Source organism: Agelaius phoeniceus, chromosome 4 (assembly GCF_051311805.1).
Source record: "Agelaius phoeniceus isolate bAgePho1 chromosome 4, bAgePho1.hap1, whole genome shotgun sequence".
In the NCBI taxonomy this organism is placed as follows: domain Eukaryota; kingdom Metazoa; phylum Chordata; class Aves; order Passeriformes; family Icteridae; genus Agelaius; species Agelaius phoeniceus.
This window is the reverse complement of record NC_135268.1, coordinates 4,944,445-4,962,214: the sequence shown is the minus strand read 5'-3', so window position 1 is coordinate 4,962,214 and position 17,770 is coordinate 4,944,445. Positions and strand designations below refer to the sequence as shown.

At 40.5% G+C, this 17,770-nt stretch overlaps 1 long non-coding RNA gene across 1 annotated transcript in view; it reads left to right on the top strand.

The window, feature by feature from the left end:
- Positions 1-2,587: 2,587 nt before the first annotated feature.
- The window catches only part of LOC143693800 (uncharacterized), a 193,830-nt gene continuing 178,647 nt past the window's right edge, over positions 2,588-17,770 (top strand). Inside the window, exons 1-5 of the long non-coding RNA XR_013181755.1 lie at positions 2,588-2,630; positions 3,448-3,519; positions 7,307-7,442; positions 8,260-8,375; positions 9,645-9,878. This is a non-coding gene — a long non-coding RNA (uncharacterized LOC143693800). The remainder of the gene's footprint in view (positions 2,631-3,447; positions 3,520-7,306; positions 7,443-8,259; positions 8,376-9,644; positions 9,879-17,770) is intronic.

Sequence of the window (17,770 nt, the reverse complement as noted above, 5' to 3'; positions counted from 1 at the left end):
CATTTTTTTTTCTAGAATAAGATCCAATTTATTTCTCTTTTCATACCATTAATCTTCCAATTAAAAAAAAAATAAATACATAAAGAAAAAGTACAACAGGCATATTCAATGTTCTTGCCTATTAAACTGAGTACCTAATTTCCTGCAACATATGAATTTTTACATGTTCTTAATATAATAGTTAAATGGGGAACTTGTCATTGCTAACTTCTCTTGCTTTCTTTCATGGCAGTGCATCTCTTGGTGAGGACCAACATAGAATAACTGTGCTCTGGTACAGAAGAAGAGAAGTGGAGAATGGTGTGAGTATGCCTTTTAATTGCAATTTGTACCCTCTAGTTCATGTGTTGAAAGGGACAGCAGCTTCTTCATGCTACTTGTAATACTGTGAGGGTGGCTGACCACTCCAAACTGAAGTGCCAAACTGAAAGGAACCCCACAAACTTTGTAATTAGGGTAAGAATGCTTAGTAGCATTTTGTGGATGGGCTTCTTCACTGCCTTGTACTTGCTGACTGTGTGAAATGCTGTAAAAGTGGAAGGGGCTGTGTCCCCTCTGTGTAAATGACTCTCCAAGCTGAAAGCCCTGCTGATTGCATGCTGCAGCCTCACCTGCAGTGTTTTAAGACAAGGCTGGATACTGCCTTGCAGAGCCAGGCCAGGGAATGTTTGACAGAAGAAATGTCTCTAGCAGTGTTTTGTGGCCTTGTGATCCTTGTTGTCTTTATTGTGGCTGACTGGAAAGTGCCCTGTAGATGTTCCATAGCCACTGCTAGACTGATTATCATAGAATCAAGGAATGCTTTGGGTTGGAAGGGACCTTAAAGATCATCTAATTCCAGCTTTCTGCCATGGACACCCTCTGCAGAACCAGGGTGCTCAGAGCTCCACTCAACCTGGCTTTAACACTTCAGGAATGGGGCAAATTCTCTGGACAGCCTGTTCCAGTGCCTCACCACCCCCACAGCAAACAACTTCTGTATATCTAACCTAAATTTCCCCTCTCTCAGTTTGAAGCCGTTCTCCCTTGTCCCATCACTAAAGCTCCTGATGAAGGGTCCCTCTCCCACTTCCCTGCAGCCCCTTCAGATACTGGAATGTTCTCTGAGGTCTCCACTCAGGTTGAACACCCGTAACTTTCTTAGCCTGTCCTCACAGGGCAGGTGCTCCAGTCCTCATCCCCCTTGTGGCCCTCCTCTGGACTTGCTCCAACAGTCCTGTGTCCTTCTTATGTTGGGGACACCAGAATTGTACTCAGTGCTCCAGGTGGGATCTGACCAGAACAGTACATAAGACTTTTAGGAAAGAGGCCCATTGCTATAGATATACTCTAGATATGTTTAAAAAAACCAAACAAAATCCAGAAAGCAAAACCCAAACCCTTCTTACAATAAAGTGTTGAAAGTGATCCTTTCAAACAGTGTTAGAAATAATTTCTCCTTCTAAATGTTCAAAACTTTACCTATTTTAAGATATATAATGGGAGATAAGCTCCTGTGAAAGTGAATGCTGGTTTTTTTTTCCTTGGGAATTTATCTTTGTTGTTTTTTCATGGCATTTTGTCCAGGTTAATGGTATCCTTGCAAGAGAGCAATGTGCATGTTCCTCAACATGGGTGGGGAGTCAGATTGCCAATTATTTAAATGGAACAACAGTTGAATTAGCAGGTTAGATGAAAACCAGATTATCATAATATATAAATTACATGACCACTTCAGAGTGCGTGATGCTGAATTGCTGTTTGGATCTGCTATCAGGTTCTGAGACATTTTGTGTAAAATGCTGATTTGTGCTTGGCTGCTGGCTATGATGCTTGCACATGGGGAGAGGAACACAGAGTACTCCCATGCTCAGAGCACTGTGCTTCTCTAATTCTGTGGTCTTTTCTTGGATGTGACACCTAGAGTGGGGCAGATTACGTTTCCACTTAATGATCTGCAGGATGATATGCTGTGCCTTTTTGGCTAGTCTCCTTTCTGATGCTTAACAACTCTATACACACAAAACTGGGACAAGAATTTAACCTACTCTTTGCCATCCATCAAAAGAACATGAATTGCATCTATTGAGGGTAGGAAGATTTGACAGGGGAAAAAGGAAATGGTAGAAATTATAAACCAGCCAGGTGCAAGCTGGCTGCCTAAATGAACATGGCTCATGCCTAAGTGGGCATGAGAGTTTGCAGACATATTGGGTGGTCAGACCCTCACCTGAATTATATGGCTTGGAATCAGAAATATCTCCATTTTCCTCCCTGAATTTACTCCAGACTCATGCAAGTGTAACTGAGATAAAATGTTAATTATAGACTCTCAGGATCTTTCTTATTTCAGGGCATCCAGGAGCCGGGACATGGGTTTGCTCATGTTGGAAAATGAGACTGTGCTAGTAGTCTGGGCTGGTTAACAACAGTGAAAGGGCTCTGTGCTGATTTAATTAACTGGCTATTACTAAGAGAACTTAAAGACTCTGTCTAGGTGGAGCAGTAAATCTGATCTGTATGAAGTCTGGAGGCAAGGTTTGTTAATTGTTTTTCCCTTGGAAATCATGTTGTCTGGCAGGTGGCATGTGCTCAACCTTCATCCTGACATGGATCCTGGGCAGAGTGGAGTCAGGATACATCTGGGACTGGTGAGTGATTCCAGGTCCTATACTTCAGACACAGACCTTCAGGAACTTCATCTTCTAATATCAGGCTTGTGATATGCTTTTGGCCTCCAAAAGTCTATTTTTGGCTGTGTCAGGTTTAGCAGCTCTCCCCTGCCCTGTTCATATGCTGTAATTCTTTTGACTTGCTAATTCAGACCAGCTGATAAAGAGGAATTTTTTGAGCATAGGGGGGTGGAAGCTACTATTCATGTATTCAACTTCATCTCCAAGGATGATAGTTTGATTTTAATTCTCTTAAAACATGCAAAAGCCTAAGAAGGGCCTTGTTGGATCAGATAAGTAGAGAAAGAAATTCTGCTTAGGGTGGTCATGGGGCCCTCTGAAAACCATCCCTCTCCTGTCAACATTCACAGTTGTTTCACTAGGAATTCTATGGGATACATCCATGACATCTGTGCCACTTGTAGTGATATTCCTTCTTGTATTTGGTAGCACAAAATGTTTCAATTATAGTTTCAAATTTGACTAGATATATCACAGTGAGTGGTGTTTGGGATATGCCCTTTCATTCTCAAATTCTATGCAAATTTCTTAATTTTGTGTTATAACTGTTATAAAGTGTTATTTCAACACTTTATTTGGACTCTGAGCACTCACCAAATATGTCATTCTCAACTCTAGTCCTCTGTTAGCAAAATGCAATTGAGCTGCACTGTTGGCATTGTTGGGCAACTGTGCCTTTCTCATCTCATCCTCTTTCTCCTGTGTAACAATGCAATGGCTTTCCTTTAGGTTTATCAGCTGTGTTTCCCATGGCTCTCTCTCTCTCTCTCTCCAGAGTCAAATGTTGCCTCCACTGAAAGATTTGAGAAGAGGGAAAAGAGGTTGACAGTTAAGAGTTCCTGAAAAGGTGAAATCTCACACCCTGTATGAACTTTCTCTCTGTGGTGTTTTCCTTGCCTGTTCATGACAATTCTGTCTTTTCCCATAAGTACCTCCAAATGGGTGTCTGCAGTGTGTTTTGTACATCAGGTTATGTTTGTCTGTAGCACTGACTTGTTGTTTCTCTTTTAAACAGACAGGGAAACTTCAAGAAGACTCATTGCCACATGTACACAGGCTAATTTTTGCAAGCCTTCTGATTCTTCAACCCTGCAGCTTTCTACTCCTCTCTCTAAGTAGTGATGTGCTTGATTATTTAGTTAGTTGAGGCATTTGCTTTGTTATGATTTCATCTTTTGGACCAGAGGCAGCCTGAAGCAGCAAGGCAAAACAGCTTGCTATAATTTGACCTTTTTATCTCCCAGAGGAAGAAAGTGTTGTCCATCACCAAAAATAACAGTACTGGACTTGTTCCAATCCAAAATATAGCTTTACTCTGAATTAATGTTGAAAAAGAGTAACAGAAACATTTTTTTCCAGGAACACTTCTAGTGACACAAGGAAAACTTGGTATCATGGACATGAGGGAGATTAAAACCTGAAGTGTTTCAAAATAGTTTGCAGAGGCAATTAATGCAACAGTTGCTTAAGCTTATTTAATGAATATTTCACAGGCCACACAGCATTGCAAGAAAAGAAAAGAAGCACTTATGCATTAAACTGTCTCAGGAGGTAGGTCTTGATGAAGAACCTCTGGCTCTGGCACAGAAATAAATGTTGAGGGGTAAAAACAAAGCAAAAGGAAAGGGAAGGAATCTGTCCCAGAAAAACTGGGATTCAGCACTGAAACTGGCACTCTGTGTCCAAAGGAGAAAAAAGAAAGGAAAAATTATCAAGAGAGAATGTTTGTGAAATAGGAATAGGAACTAGTATTGTTGTGGAGGGTGAAGAGGATTGATAAGTATTTGAAAGCATCTGTATGAATGCAAGATGCATGACAAAAACAGAGATTAGGAATACACAAAAAGCATTGGCAGCATTAACTGGAACTGAGAGGGGAAGCAAAAAATGTGCTAGGGATGACTGTTTAACATAACATATAGATCATGCAGGAGGGAAGAGATGGGAGAGAAGGTTTGGAAAGAAATAAAACTGAGGATTGTGGAAGAAGATGTCAATTGCTTGAAAAAGACATGTGCATGCTTAGAAACTCTGCCTAGCTTTAGCTCCCACTGTCTGTAAGAATGTTTCCAGTTTTTTAATGGTTTTCTAGGGCATCTAAATAGGATGGCTTGGAGAATGCTTTTCCCTGTAAAAGAGCTATCTCAGAAAAGCTACAGCTGTCCTCACAAGTGCATGGTATTTCTGACCTATCAGCCCTGTTCTTTGTGTCTGCTGAGCTTCCCAGGGACTTGTGGCACCCCCAGTTTATCAGAGGGCAGGTGAGGGACTGATAAATAGCAGATCACTGACTGCTGAAGGTTTTGGTGAGGAACACACAAACGGGAAAAGCCTGGGGGCCATCATGTATCATGACAGCTGAAGTCCACCTGAGGCCTTTAAGAGGATACAAAGCACATGAGGGTTTCTGTCGTAGCACTTGGGTGGTTTTCAGTATCCTGGTAGCATACTTCTGTGATAGTATTTCAGAATCAAAGTGGTTTTCTTCTCATGTAGTCAGCTTTTAGAAAATACTGAATCAAGTATTCAACGAAACAGTGAACATTTCTTGGAACAAAATACAGATGAATCTAAGAGCATCCAGTCACATCAAATTGTAAGGAGCTACTTCTTTTAGAAAGGATTTTTAAAGTTGATCAAGCTTAACTGACTGCGGAGCTGTGTTGCATCCTCCCCACCGGAAGCTGAAGAAGCAACTCAGTTTAAAAGCTTTTCATTTTCATCAATTCAAAGAAATGGGTGAAAGTTCCAGACAACTTTCAAAGAGCTGAACCTGAATTGTCACCGAAGGATTTATTAGTGTGGGTGGAGCACCATGCAAATGCACTTCTTGACATAGTTTTAAGTCTAAACTCTCCATCTAGCGCTTAGCTTCCCATTCCAGCTGAAACTCCTCTAAACCTGACCCTTAGCCATGTCTTCAGACTTGGAGGAATTGCCCTGTGCTGAGGGCAATTTTTACCTTTTGGGTAATAACGTAATATTTATATATTGGTATATATAAATATTACCTTACCTTATATTACCTATAATATTTATATATATTTTGGGTAAGAAGGTAATATTTACCTCCTGGGTCACCAGTGGGGCACAGACTTTCCCACTCCTTATTCCCCATCTCTGCTCCCAGCTCCTGATGTGTCTTATCTTCTTCACACTCCGCTTTGTGACATTTGCGGTTCTGCTTTTCCTGGAATAACTGAAATTTGGCTTTGTGGCTTTTTTTGTTGTTGTTGTTTGTTTGTTTTTTGTTGTTTTGTTTTTTTTTTTTTAATTTATGCTCATCTTTCATGCCTGTGGTTTTTCATGCTTAGCTATGCAGAGCAGTTTCCTTTGTCTGCAGTTGCAAAGGCTTCCACCAGGTCAGAGGTTAATGAAATACTTGCTATTGATGTGGTATTTTTCTTAATGCACTGAGGAATATGTAACATGAGTCTTAAAAAGATCCAGCATTCTCTGATTGCTAAGGCTGCAACAATCATTGTAATATTTGCCACTTTTTATTTTTAACAGTGAAATAAGCATAATTGTGGCAGATGCTGCATCCTTTTGCCAAGAGAAATGGCAAACAATGTTCTCATCTTTTTGTCTCTAACTCATTTTATTTCCCTTCCGAGAAGCCATATTTAGCAAATTGTTTGAGCATTACAGCTCCAATAAGGTTTTTACCTTTTATAGGTTTTAGCTTTTCTAGTTAGACAGACTATTTTCTGGGGGATTTCAGCTGCTAGAGAATGTTTCAGGTTTTAAGCATAACAAAACAAAGACATATTTTCTATATCTTGAGAATACTGTAACTCTCCAACAATCTTAAAATAATTGTTGCACCTCATATTTTCAAGTAACTGGCAGGAACAATAATCTTCTACAGCTTAGTACACTCTATTAAAAATGAGTAATATACATATTGATCATAATGCTTCTCTTAGCTGATGAGGCATCTCTTGGGGATGAAACCACAGTACCATATGGCTTTAATGTACTCAATATAGTTCTCCAAATAACCACTATAAATTATATTTCAGAATTATGCTGGGCAGCCATAGATTTAGTCTTCCAAGCTGTCAATAATACATCATGATTGTAGGTAAGAAATTCATTATGCACAGGATGCAGTATTTAAATAATTAACAGCTAACCAATCTGTTTTGTAGCTGTGGTTTGTGACACTTGGAGTTGCACTAACTTTAACATTCCATGATAAAAATGGGTGAGTAATGCACCCAGATAATTGAAACTGATACAGGAAGCAGAATGCATTTCTCTAGAAATGTAGCTAATGTCATGCAATACAATTCCCTCCAAAAGAATGAGATCCAGCATTTTATTGCAATTTTAAATGTAAATTTTAAATGGAAACATTCTTCTGAATATGAAAGTGGTTTACTGCCCAATTCTGGCAAAGGGTGATGTAATAAATAGCTGAATTCAAATTTAAAGCAAAGCTAAAGTTGTGGTGGTGTAGTTTGCCAGGATTATATTATACATTTTTTGTCAAATGTTTATTTGTCAACAAGTTGAGTCATTAAAACAAATAAATTTAAATCCCTGTCTGGAACAAAACCCATTTCATGAAGTAAGCAGTATTACCTGTTAAACACTAACAGCAGTACTCGTGTTTCTGACATTACCAGCTGGCAGAGACCACAGTGGCCTTTTAAAATCTAAACCCAGAGGGAATAATTCCGAGACTGAGTCATCAAATTTGGAATACATGCCATATCTGGACTCAAATACCAGTTTCTGGCTCTGCTCTCCCTTGTTGAGAAGGTAAGGAAATTGGGTAAGGAGGCAGGCAAACATCTGCCTCATGATGAAAGTTCCTATGGCATTTTCCTGGGGTAGAAGTTCAGCATTTTGATGAACAAACTGCTGGCCAGAATCTCTCCTCCCACCTTATTATGCACACATTGTCACAAATTGTCCCAGTCCTTTTTGTGCACATTTTCAGTATGGATGGAGCCACCACTGGCCAAGTCTGGCCTGGCAACAAAAATTCAGGATGGGAGGTTGTCCTGGTTTGGGGGGGATAGAGTCAATTTTATTCCTGGTGCTGTGTTTTGGATTTAGCATGAGAATGGCATTGGTAGCACATTGCTGGTTTAGTTGTTGCTGAGTCAAGGATTTTTCCAGTGCTCTGCCAAGCCAGCAGGTACACAAGGACTGGGGAGGGAGCATAGCCAGCACAGCTGATCTGAGCTGCTCAAGGGGCTGTTCCATAGACTGTCCCACACCATGGATCATTACACTCAGTGTGTAAACTGGGGAAGTTTGGTGGAAGTTTCTGATCAGTGATTGGGGATGGGATGGGCATCACTCAGCATTGTGTTGTGAATCACTTGTCTGCCTTGATTGCCCTCTTTTTGTTATTCTCCCTTTTCATGACTATTATGATGATTATTGTTGAATTTATTGCAATTATTAAACTTCTCTTTTCTTAGCCTGTGGGCTTTACTTTTTTTCTGATTTTCCTCCTCTTTGCACTAGGGGAGGGGTGGGAGTTGCTGGCTGGGCTTAAACCATGACAGAGATAAAAACAAATGAAGAAAAGAAATGAAACTCATGCAGAATTTTTTTTTCTTTCCAGGAATGTCATGGAAGCCTTTGCAGTTTTTCACAGGAAATGCAAGAGTCACTCTTTCAGTATAATCACTAGCCCAAATAACAAATATAATGATGCACTTGGAGCTTGATTTTCACAAGGTAAGTAGCTTCTGCAGTAGGCAGTCAGCTGTGCTCAGATTTTCTCTTCAGACTCTTTTGAAAAAAATTCATTTGAGTAACTATTTGGGGGGGTTCAGAGAGAGAAAGTGCAGCCAGTAGAGCTATGCTTTAGTCATTACATAGGTTGTCAATCATCATTTTCTCCAAAGTGAAAGATTCAAGTGTGGCTGCTGTCAGAAGTGTGGGCCTCAGAGATTTGCTGAACTCATCCAAATAACAAGGTCTCCAAGGTCTCAGACACTTGAATAGAAAATGTAATTGCATATAGATTTAAGAAGCAGAACAAGACACAGTCAATTTGGATTAAAGCATGCTATGGTTGTCTTGACAGGGATTTTAGTTGGAGCTGTATATGATGGATGAGAAGGACTGTGAGTCTCTGTCATAAAAGTTTGAGCAGAAGATGACTGTGAGCTTTCCTCTCCTGGTAGGCCCCTCCTCTTAGTGGAAGTACCAAACATGCAAGCAAATACCAAATGCAGGAATTTAAAGGTGGGTGTCCCACTTCTGCCTTTCAAGTATTTCACAAATACAGTATACAACCCTTGCACAAGGCCTTTGTATCAGTGAAGAACTGTAAAATAACCTGGGACTAAATTCAGGTGTAAAGGGAAAGTTGTCTTTTCCCCTCCTCATTGCCATCCTTGTTGTAACTTTGCTCTCCTCAGACTACTCAGTGCCATGGCAGCAAAGAGTGGAAGCCCTCTGATGGTGCTGGCAGTGATTTAATTGCTATTTTCCAAAGGCTGCCAATTTCTGCAATATTGAAATAGAGGTATTGACAGCCTGTTATTATAATGGAATAAATTTTGGAATTGCACCCTGGGGTGGAGAGGAAAACATGAATTCATGTGAATCCATGAAGGGAATATAAGTTTTCCCTTCCCTCAGTGAATTATGCACCTCTAAGATGATGTAAACCAAACGTGCACCTATTCATTTTCTGGCTCTTGCTTATGGCAGCTTTTTAAAATATAAGATAATGTTTTAGAAATCCATATGCATCTATGTTGGGTGGTAGTATTGCATTAGAACAGAAATACCAAGCTAAAAATAAATTATCCTTGTTCTACACATGGTCACAATCAGTATTCTCCAACTTTGCCCTCTCTAATGTTACAGTACTTGTTGTAGGAGGGTATTTAAAGTGAGTTTATAGTGTATAAATGTCATGCATTTGATGCTATGATCTGTGCTTGCTACCCTCATGGATAGTTTACTGTCTCTCCCTCCTGATATATCAAATAGACTGTGGAAGACTTGAGGCATTCAAGACTTGCTTGGCAAACCCCTGGAAAATTGCGAGTTTTACTAGACTAATGGTGTACAGACCTCTGTCTCCTCACCAGCAAAACAATATTTTACAACATCCAGCATTCATGAGATCACACATATTTTCCCCAAAGCTGATGAATTACAGGTTACTTCTTGGAGTTGGAGAGCAGAAGTGAAGAAGAGAACCTGATCCAAATGGCACAAAAGGTAAGGAGCAGTAAGCGTTGGCAGCCGTCACTTGGCAGGCGTGGTGGTCAGCTGTGGCTGCTGTCAGGAAGGTGTGCCTCAAAGATTTGCTGAGCTCATGCAAATGACACTTCATGGGCTCAGCAAGCTGAAGCAGAGGCCTAATTACACAGATGGGAGGAAGCAGAGATAGAATCAGATATACTGACTTGAGTAAATTTGTATTCAGGCCCGCTGTTCTCTGCTGTTGGTTTGGTTATCTGTGTTAGTGGGAAGAGCTGGACTAGCTGAGTGTCTGTGCCACGGGCTGGTTGTAACTTTTAATAATTTCCAGTCCTCACAAAATCTGAGTATGGGCTTGTGCTGTTTGCAGCATGCCATACCCTCCTTGTCTCACATCACCCACAGACCTTCTGGCCTATGTTTGTCCCTTTCTTTCCACAGGAGCCAGGACAGGAAGGTCAGGGAGGTGATGCACCCTAGGTTTTCCCCAAGTACAAAGTCAGGAAATGGTTCTGGCTAGGTATTCATGATCCTACATTAGTCATAGCCAAAGGAATCACCCTTTTCTCACTTAAAGTGCTCCTAAAAAAGTTCCTTTTGTCCCATGGTAACAGCAATCTGCAGAACTATTAAGCAGCAAATGCACGGAACCGTGCACAAAACCAGTGTGAATGATCCCATCCCACAGATTCCTGGTGCGTTCTGGCTCCTCTGAGTCTGGCTGATAGAGCTTACATCTCAGACTGCCTCTGTGCTTTTGCAGTGAGGAGAACACTTTTAGGACTAATAAAGGATGGTCAAATGAATAATCCATGTATTGCAGCTATGTGAAGGACAAATGTACTGAATATAAGTCATTTGGGTAGTGTTTGGCGTAAAAGTCCAAAATTCTCTCCCACCTTTTTTTCTTCATGTATCTTTTTTTTTTTTTCCTGAGGTACTGCTAATTGCCTCTTCTATGCAGGAACATCTACAGATTTAATTCAATCTACTGGTAATTGGCATTACACTTGGCACCAGAAATATGAATGTATTTACTTAACACCTATGTCTTGGGAATCAATTACCAGCAGTTTTCAGAAGAGTGTCAATATCTCATTTGCTATTCTTGACAATACGACCATGCCTCGAAGTTTTAGGGTCTTTTCCATGCTTTCTTTATCTCTAATCCTGAATTCATGTGTATCTTTCACAGACTCATGCCAGTGAACATTCTGAGTTGCTGGCATTAATAACTTTCATCACACTGCATTAGGCTGTGAGTGCACAAAAACTTTCAAGTGCCAACAAAATGGAGCAACATTCGAATAGGAATTTGAGGAATGCTATAGCACAGGCTTTTCCCAAAGCAAGTAAAGAACAACAATTTCTCCCTAGCTATTTTTTTTTCATATGACATATGAAATTGGGAGAGTATTATTTGTGCCTGTAAATTGCAAGGCCCTGGGCACCCAGACCTAACTTTGGCATTGGCTCTGGTTTGACCAGGTGATTAGATTACATGAATTCCTGAGGACCCTTCCAGATTAAACTGCTCTAAGAATCACGAGTTCCTCAGTTGGCTTCATGCATTACCAAGTCCTCCAAAGAGATTTTCTTACTATGCTCTTTGTGAGTAAGAAACTAACTTCAAAGAAGAAGTAACACGGGGCTTAAAAAAAATAATGAATGTGATTCCAGCACAATATGCTATAATCTTTTTTTTTATTTAACACTAGAACATGAGTGAACTCACCTCTTGAGTAGAACTTTGTAATTCCTTACAGTAATACTTCATGAAACTTAATAGGGAGGAAATGAAAGAAAATGCTGTATCCACTCCAGACTGCCAGGATATTTGTTGTCTTATAATTATCTACTATGAAATTTCGCTACATGGACATCATTAATTTTCAAAATACTGTTGAGGGACTTTTAATAAGCTCTAGGAGCTAGGGTTCAAAGATTTGAGTTTCTTTCTACAGCCTCAGTCCTGTGTTGTTGGCATTGTGCAAGCACCTTAGCTCAGTAGTAACTCAGACAGACAGGGACTACCAGCACTGTTTCCTTCAGCACATGCACTCAGTTTTCCTTGGAGAGTCTCCTATTTAAATTCACACTTGGCTCAGCACTGCTTAACTTGGGAGGTCTGACTGGCTCATGAGGCAAAATGATGAGGCTACAAGCCACTGTATTTATTTGGTTTCCACATATTTGGAGTCACCTTTGGTTAATCAGATATATTTGATTATAGTTCATCAGGCACCTCAAGAACATCATCTGGCACAGAAGTCACTTGAGAGCCTTCTTTATTAATTTGTTGCCTATGAACTTTCTGTCTTTCATCTTCTCCCAAAGATCATGGATCTTCTTGAGGGTCCTAAGTGATTTCAGGGAGCCAGACTGCCTACAGAAGGGGTGGATATGCACACTTTTTGGAGATTGTGATGGAATTGTGCCTGCTGCAGCGCTCCCCAAACAATTCCTGTGGTGACACAGCTCTGTATGAATTTTGACATGTATAGGTGTCAGTTTCTTATATTAACCAGTGAAGCAGGCAATGTACTATAAATTGTTGCTCATTCCTGTCAAGCATACAAGCGTGTTGGCTGCTTGAAATGAGATTTTTGCCTGGCAAGAAAGATATTTAAAATTTGTCACTCTGTGAGTAATCTCCTGAGGATTCACTTCTGAAAGTTCCTGCTGAAGAGATGCCTTTTAGGCCATTGAGCAGGTGTTCTTTGCTAATGTCTGCACATGCAGAATAGTTAAAGTACACAAAGAATTTCCTGGGTGACTGTCAAATAAGTCTTTAAATGTAGAGATTAATCTGAATTTAGATTTTTCCCGTGTAAAAAGGCAAAGAATTATCAGAAAGAACACTTGGACATTTGGCTATGAAATACAGAAGAAAAAAGAGAATTGTGAGCTCTCTAGGATCTAATTACACAAAGTCCAAAGATGACAGTGATCATCTTCATTTCTTTTGTGGCAAGCTTTAAGGAGAGGGCTTCAGGTCTTCTGGGGCAGATGCAGCAGCATTTTCAGGAAGTAAAGCTTTTCCAGGAAATGCATGGGAAAGTTCAGTGCTCTGAATTTGCTCTGAATTAAGGAAAGCTGTCTTGACATATGTTTCCTGAACCTTTAGGAGGAGTTAGCAAGAAAATGTGATAGGAACAATCTTTCCCTTTCTGAAAAGGAGCTCATGGCTGAAGACCATGCTCACACATGTTGCATAATTTCTGGTTGGCTTTTCTCTGTGTGGTTATGTGCAAAACTGCTATGGCTGTGGGAGAAGTCTCTTGATTCTGCAAATCCACTCTGACATTAATGATGAATAGTAAAGACCTCTGCGTTGCACTTTGCACGCTAATCAGTTTTTGTGCTCCTTCACATCTTGCACCATATGTACACTGTGACTTGGCTGGGATGGAAAACTGGAACTGGCAGCACTTACCCTGATTGTTCTTAGCATGATCAAACAGTAACATGGTTTGACAGGAATTTTATAAACCATCATGTCGTAAAACAAAACCAGCAGAAACTAGCTCGAGCAAAGAAGGTGTGTTTAAAAAGAAAAAAAGTTAATGAAAAGCACATGAAACTGCCCATCTGTGCAATTGTTGTACGTTTTCATGTGTATGATGGCAAATAAATGCCATAAACCTTTTGTACAGTCAATTTGAATGTCTCAAAAGAAGGTTTTTTTTGAAAGTTTAGAAGCAAATTACAGCAAGTGCTCTATAATTCACACTGTGAATCCACTGGTGGTAGTCAGGGAAGGATTTGTCAGGCAATATATACCTTGCCCTTTCTCCTTTTATATCCATAAGAATTGTCTCTTACACATCCTTGGCCTTTGCTTGTTTGCTTTTTTTATGTCAGCACATGTGAGTTACAACATGAAAAAGGAAGTTTTGCAAACTCAGGGGATCAGGCAGTGAGATACATGTCACCATTTTGCACTACAGAAGACAGCATGTCATATTGGAAATGTTTTTATTTCCAAAATTAATACCTTCCCCCATCCTTAATAAGTATTTATCCCCAACCTAAAAAAAAAAAAAAAAAAAAAAAAAAAAAAAAAAAAAAAAAGTAAATCATCAGAATCAGACAGTTCAGGGATTCAAGAAAGTCTCTTTTAGCAAAATTAGGGCTGCAGTGTTCCAGGTCTATGAAAGGAAAATAAGGACAAGGAGCCAGGAGAAAACACAAACACTCTAGCAAGTAAACCTTAATCTCAAAAGTGACAAGAAGAGGAAGTGTCTGGAATAAATCATGGTCCTGAAAATCCAAAAGGAACCATGAAAAAGTACAGGAGCAGGGTTCTAGGAATAAAATCAGATGACCTAGCATGAGTCAATTAATTGGGAAAATGTACATACAAGGCATAAAGCAATGGTTCTGTAAATAGATCAGGAGTTAGTTGAAGGTAGTGGAAGTAACAGCAAAAAAAAAAGTTAGGTCTAATATTTTTTATCTAATACTATGGGATACTATAGGCACACAGTTTGTGGTAATTGGGGTGGGGCTGTGGACAAACCTCATCCCCAATGGGCTGCAGGTGTGAGCAGCATTGAAGGTAAGGAGTGCCCAGGGGCACTGAGCAAGCACCAAAGGGAGCAGAGGGCACACAGGTGCAGGGCATCAACAGGAGGGGATCAAAGGCTGGGCTGAAGGACAAGAAGGGCAGATGCCTGCGGCCTTCTGAAGGGACAGGTGTGGGGAGATATCGCGAGGTCTCAAGATATCGCGAGGTTTCAAGATATCGCGAGGTCTCAAGATATCGCGAGGTTATGCTCAGGCGGAACCCCTCCCCTTTTACCGTTACTGACCGTTACTGACCGTTACTGACCGTTACCCCCTGTTATAAAAGACCCTCCCTATCCATTAATAAATGCCAGGTACCATCCACCACATTGGTGTGTGCGTGTGCTTGGCCCGTGTGGCAGAGGCGCCGCCACAGAACCGTCCTTGACCCGGGATGCCACGCCCCAAGCGGTGGCAACAGACAGGGTGTTAGTCTCTGTGGGTGAATACCTGAAACCTTCTGAAGTTGTGTGGTGATGCTCTGTGCATTGTGGCCATCTCAACTGTGACAGGACACCGAGTAAGGTAGCAAGAATTTTTTCTTGACTTTATCAGCAAGGATCAGCGTGTCCCTATGGTTAATGCAGTGATATAAATGAGGAGCAAAAGGGGGAAAAGCCAAAATGTCAGCCACGTGTATAGATGATAATAAATGACACAAAGTGTCTCCCACCTGGATTTCTGTGGACAACTATGCATATAATTAAGCTTTTAACCAATCCTTAATGAAAGACTGTAGGATTTTACCCCTTGGAGATTTTTCAGAGGATCAGTATGTGTGAAGGGTGAACAAAATACACCTCACAGTATTCCTGAACTAAAGACTGGTTGAGTCCTTGACATTTCTGAGTCCATGACAGTCAAAGATCGTTTGGCACTTTTATGCTTCTGTTTGCCAAATTATACATGTGGTTTGTGTTGTGCCTTTGTTGTTTTATTTTTCCTACTAATGTCTGCAGCAAATGCTGCTTGATCTGTGATCTCTGTGGCTTTTTCACTGCAGGGTCACAGGTGCACTGGCCAACAGGTAGCCACTGTCAGTGTTCTGAGCAGAACTGGCAGCTGTCATTGATCCCTGGGTCATGAATTACTGTCCCATGAAAGTCAGCTAAAAGCTGCTGGAGGTCTGCTTTCAAAGCTGAGATCATATGACTGCTTTAAAATGAGTAGAAAATTCATTTTCTGTTGGCTTTCATTTTTGCTCTGTTGTTCTTGATATCGTGTCAAAACTGTCTTTTTAATTCAAGTAGGTCAGTGGCTGCATCTGATGACATAAATTCACACTTTCTGACTCACATTTCCACTGAGTTACAAAGTCCAAAATCCAGTGTTTATATGTTTTATTTATGAACACAAGTAAAATGCATTCTCTTTCCATGTGCAAGTATTTTATTTGGGTCTTTCCACTGGGCTTGGGCACTAATTTCTTGCTTTCATTCATGCAGTGAAATCTATTCACTCATTTCAAACTTTTTCCCAAATAATTCCCTCTTCTTCCTCTCAAAGCAGTCAAGAAGCAACAAAATATTTCCCATCAGTGTCTTCTGATATTTGTAATTAACTGATCTGGTCAAACTTACTGATGTTATTTTCCTCCAGGATAATTGTTGAAGTTCCTATAATTTTTTTTTTTTTTTTCTGTCTAAATGCATTGACTCAATGACTCCAGAATAAACTCTCATGTGGAAAGATAAGTACAAGGTATAATTTCAAAAGTGTAGATGAACAGATCAGAAAAATCCTTAAACAGCTTCATCTGGTATTTCTTGAGGTGGGAGAAAGAGTCATTGATGCTGGAGAGGGATGCTAAAGGAGCTTATTTAAGCCAACCTTCAAATCTGTGTGACTGAAGTTCCTGAGTCAGGGGGAGGTGGGAGCAGGAAGGTAACCAAGGACGAGCAGGGAGGATTGCAGGGCAAAGCAAGATCTGCATTGACCTGTGGCCAATGTTTGCTTTAGCTGGCATTGTTAACCTTGAACATGACAATTTGGTCGAGCAGTACTCCCCAGATCAGCTGGGTGGTATGTGCAGGCGTGATTTAAGAGCTTGGAAAATGATTTTTCACAGCATTTCTTTGGAATGACCATCTGAAAAGACAAACTCAATGCAATGTTGGCAATACAGAAGGGATTTATGGGAACAGAAATGATTTCAGGGAATGTGGATGCAAATAGCAAGAGGAACGTCAAAACCAGTAAAAGCTAACAGGGCTGGAAAAAGAGAAAAGCTGAGATATTTGGATTGCTGTTATATGTGTATATTCCCCACCAGTTTTAGAGTTTGCTAACTCAAATTGGCCTTGGTGCTGCCCACCTTGGGTTTCTGTGTTTCAGAATTTACAAACACAAGCACCACGTTCCTTTGTCGTGGTCCTTGAAGCACATGGCAGCACAAAGAGCCATGGCAATCCCCCACCAGTTCTATGGCTTTTGTTTGTGGCTGCAAGTATGCAGCACAAACAGTAAAATCAGGCACATCAAAACAAAACAGTGCAAAAAGAGGAGGAAAAAAAAAAAGTCAGTTGAAATTCATGTGAACTTTGGGGAGAAACATGATTTCAAGCTAAACCAAATGTTTCAGTTTGCTCTGCTTCAAATAAATAAAATAACCCAGTGGGACTACCTCCCTGTAGTGAGACACAAACTTTACCTGCCAGTGATTTGAGGCAGATGTAGGCTCAGCTGGCTTGGCTGCAGTATGATGTGAAAGAAACACAAGCTTTTCAGGGTTTTATAGCTGGAGTTTTGCTGAGTGCAGCTGCTCCCTCAGCATATTATTAACTCAAAAACATGTTCATTAAAAAAAAAAAAAAAGAAAAGAAAAGAAGAAGAAGAAAAAGATTCCTGGCACTTCTTTATCATGCAGGGGGATCTCTTGGGCTGTTCTGAGGGGTTGCATTTGAAAATTGCTGGAGTGGAGGATGTGATGCACTAAGATTAGCATAAACAAAATGGAATCTAAATAATCGTAGTGAGGGTAAAAAAGAAGACAAAATGGGAAGTATTAGACTTGTATCCATCTGGAGATTTCCTTAATAGGCACCCAGGAGCCTATCAGGGACTCACATCCATCACAAGAAACTTATTAAAAAAACTCATCACCCCCTCTTCTCCCTTTATTTTATTTCAGTAGTGGCTGCATAGTTTCTAAAGAGATGAATAATACTGTGATGGCAATGGTTTTGTAGAAGCACAGGATAATTGACTGTAAGGCTGGAAAGTGCCTGCTGAGGTCTCTGCTGCCCCACTGGGAGAATCAAGTGCATCTGTGTCTCTTAACACATTTGTCTTCAGGGCTTCCAGTGATGGAGGGCCCTTGCTTTCCCTGGGCCTGCCTGATA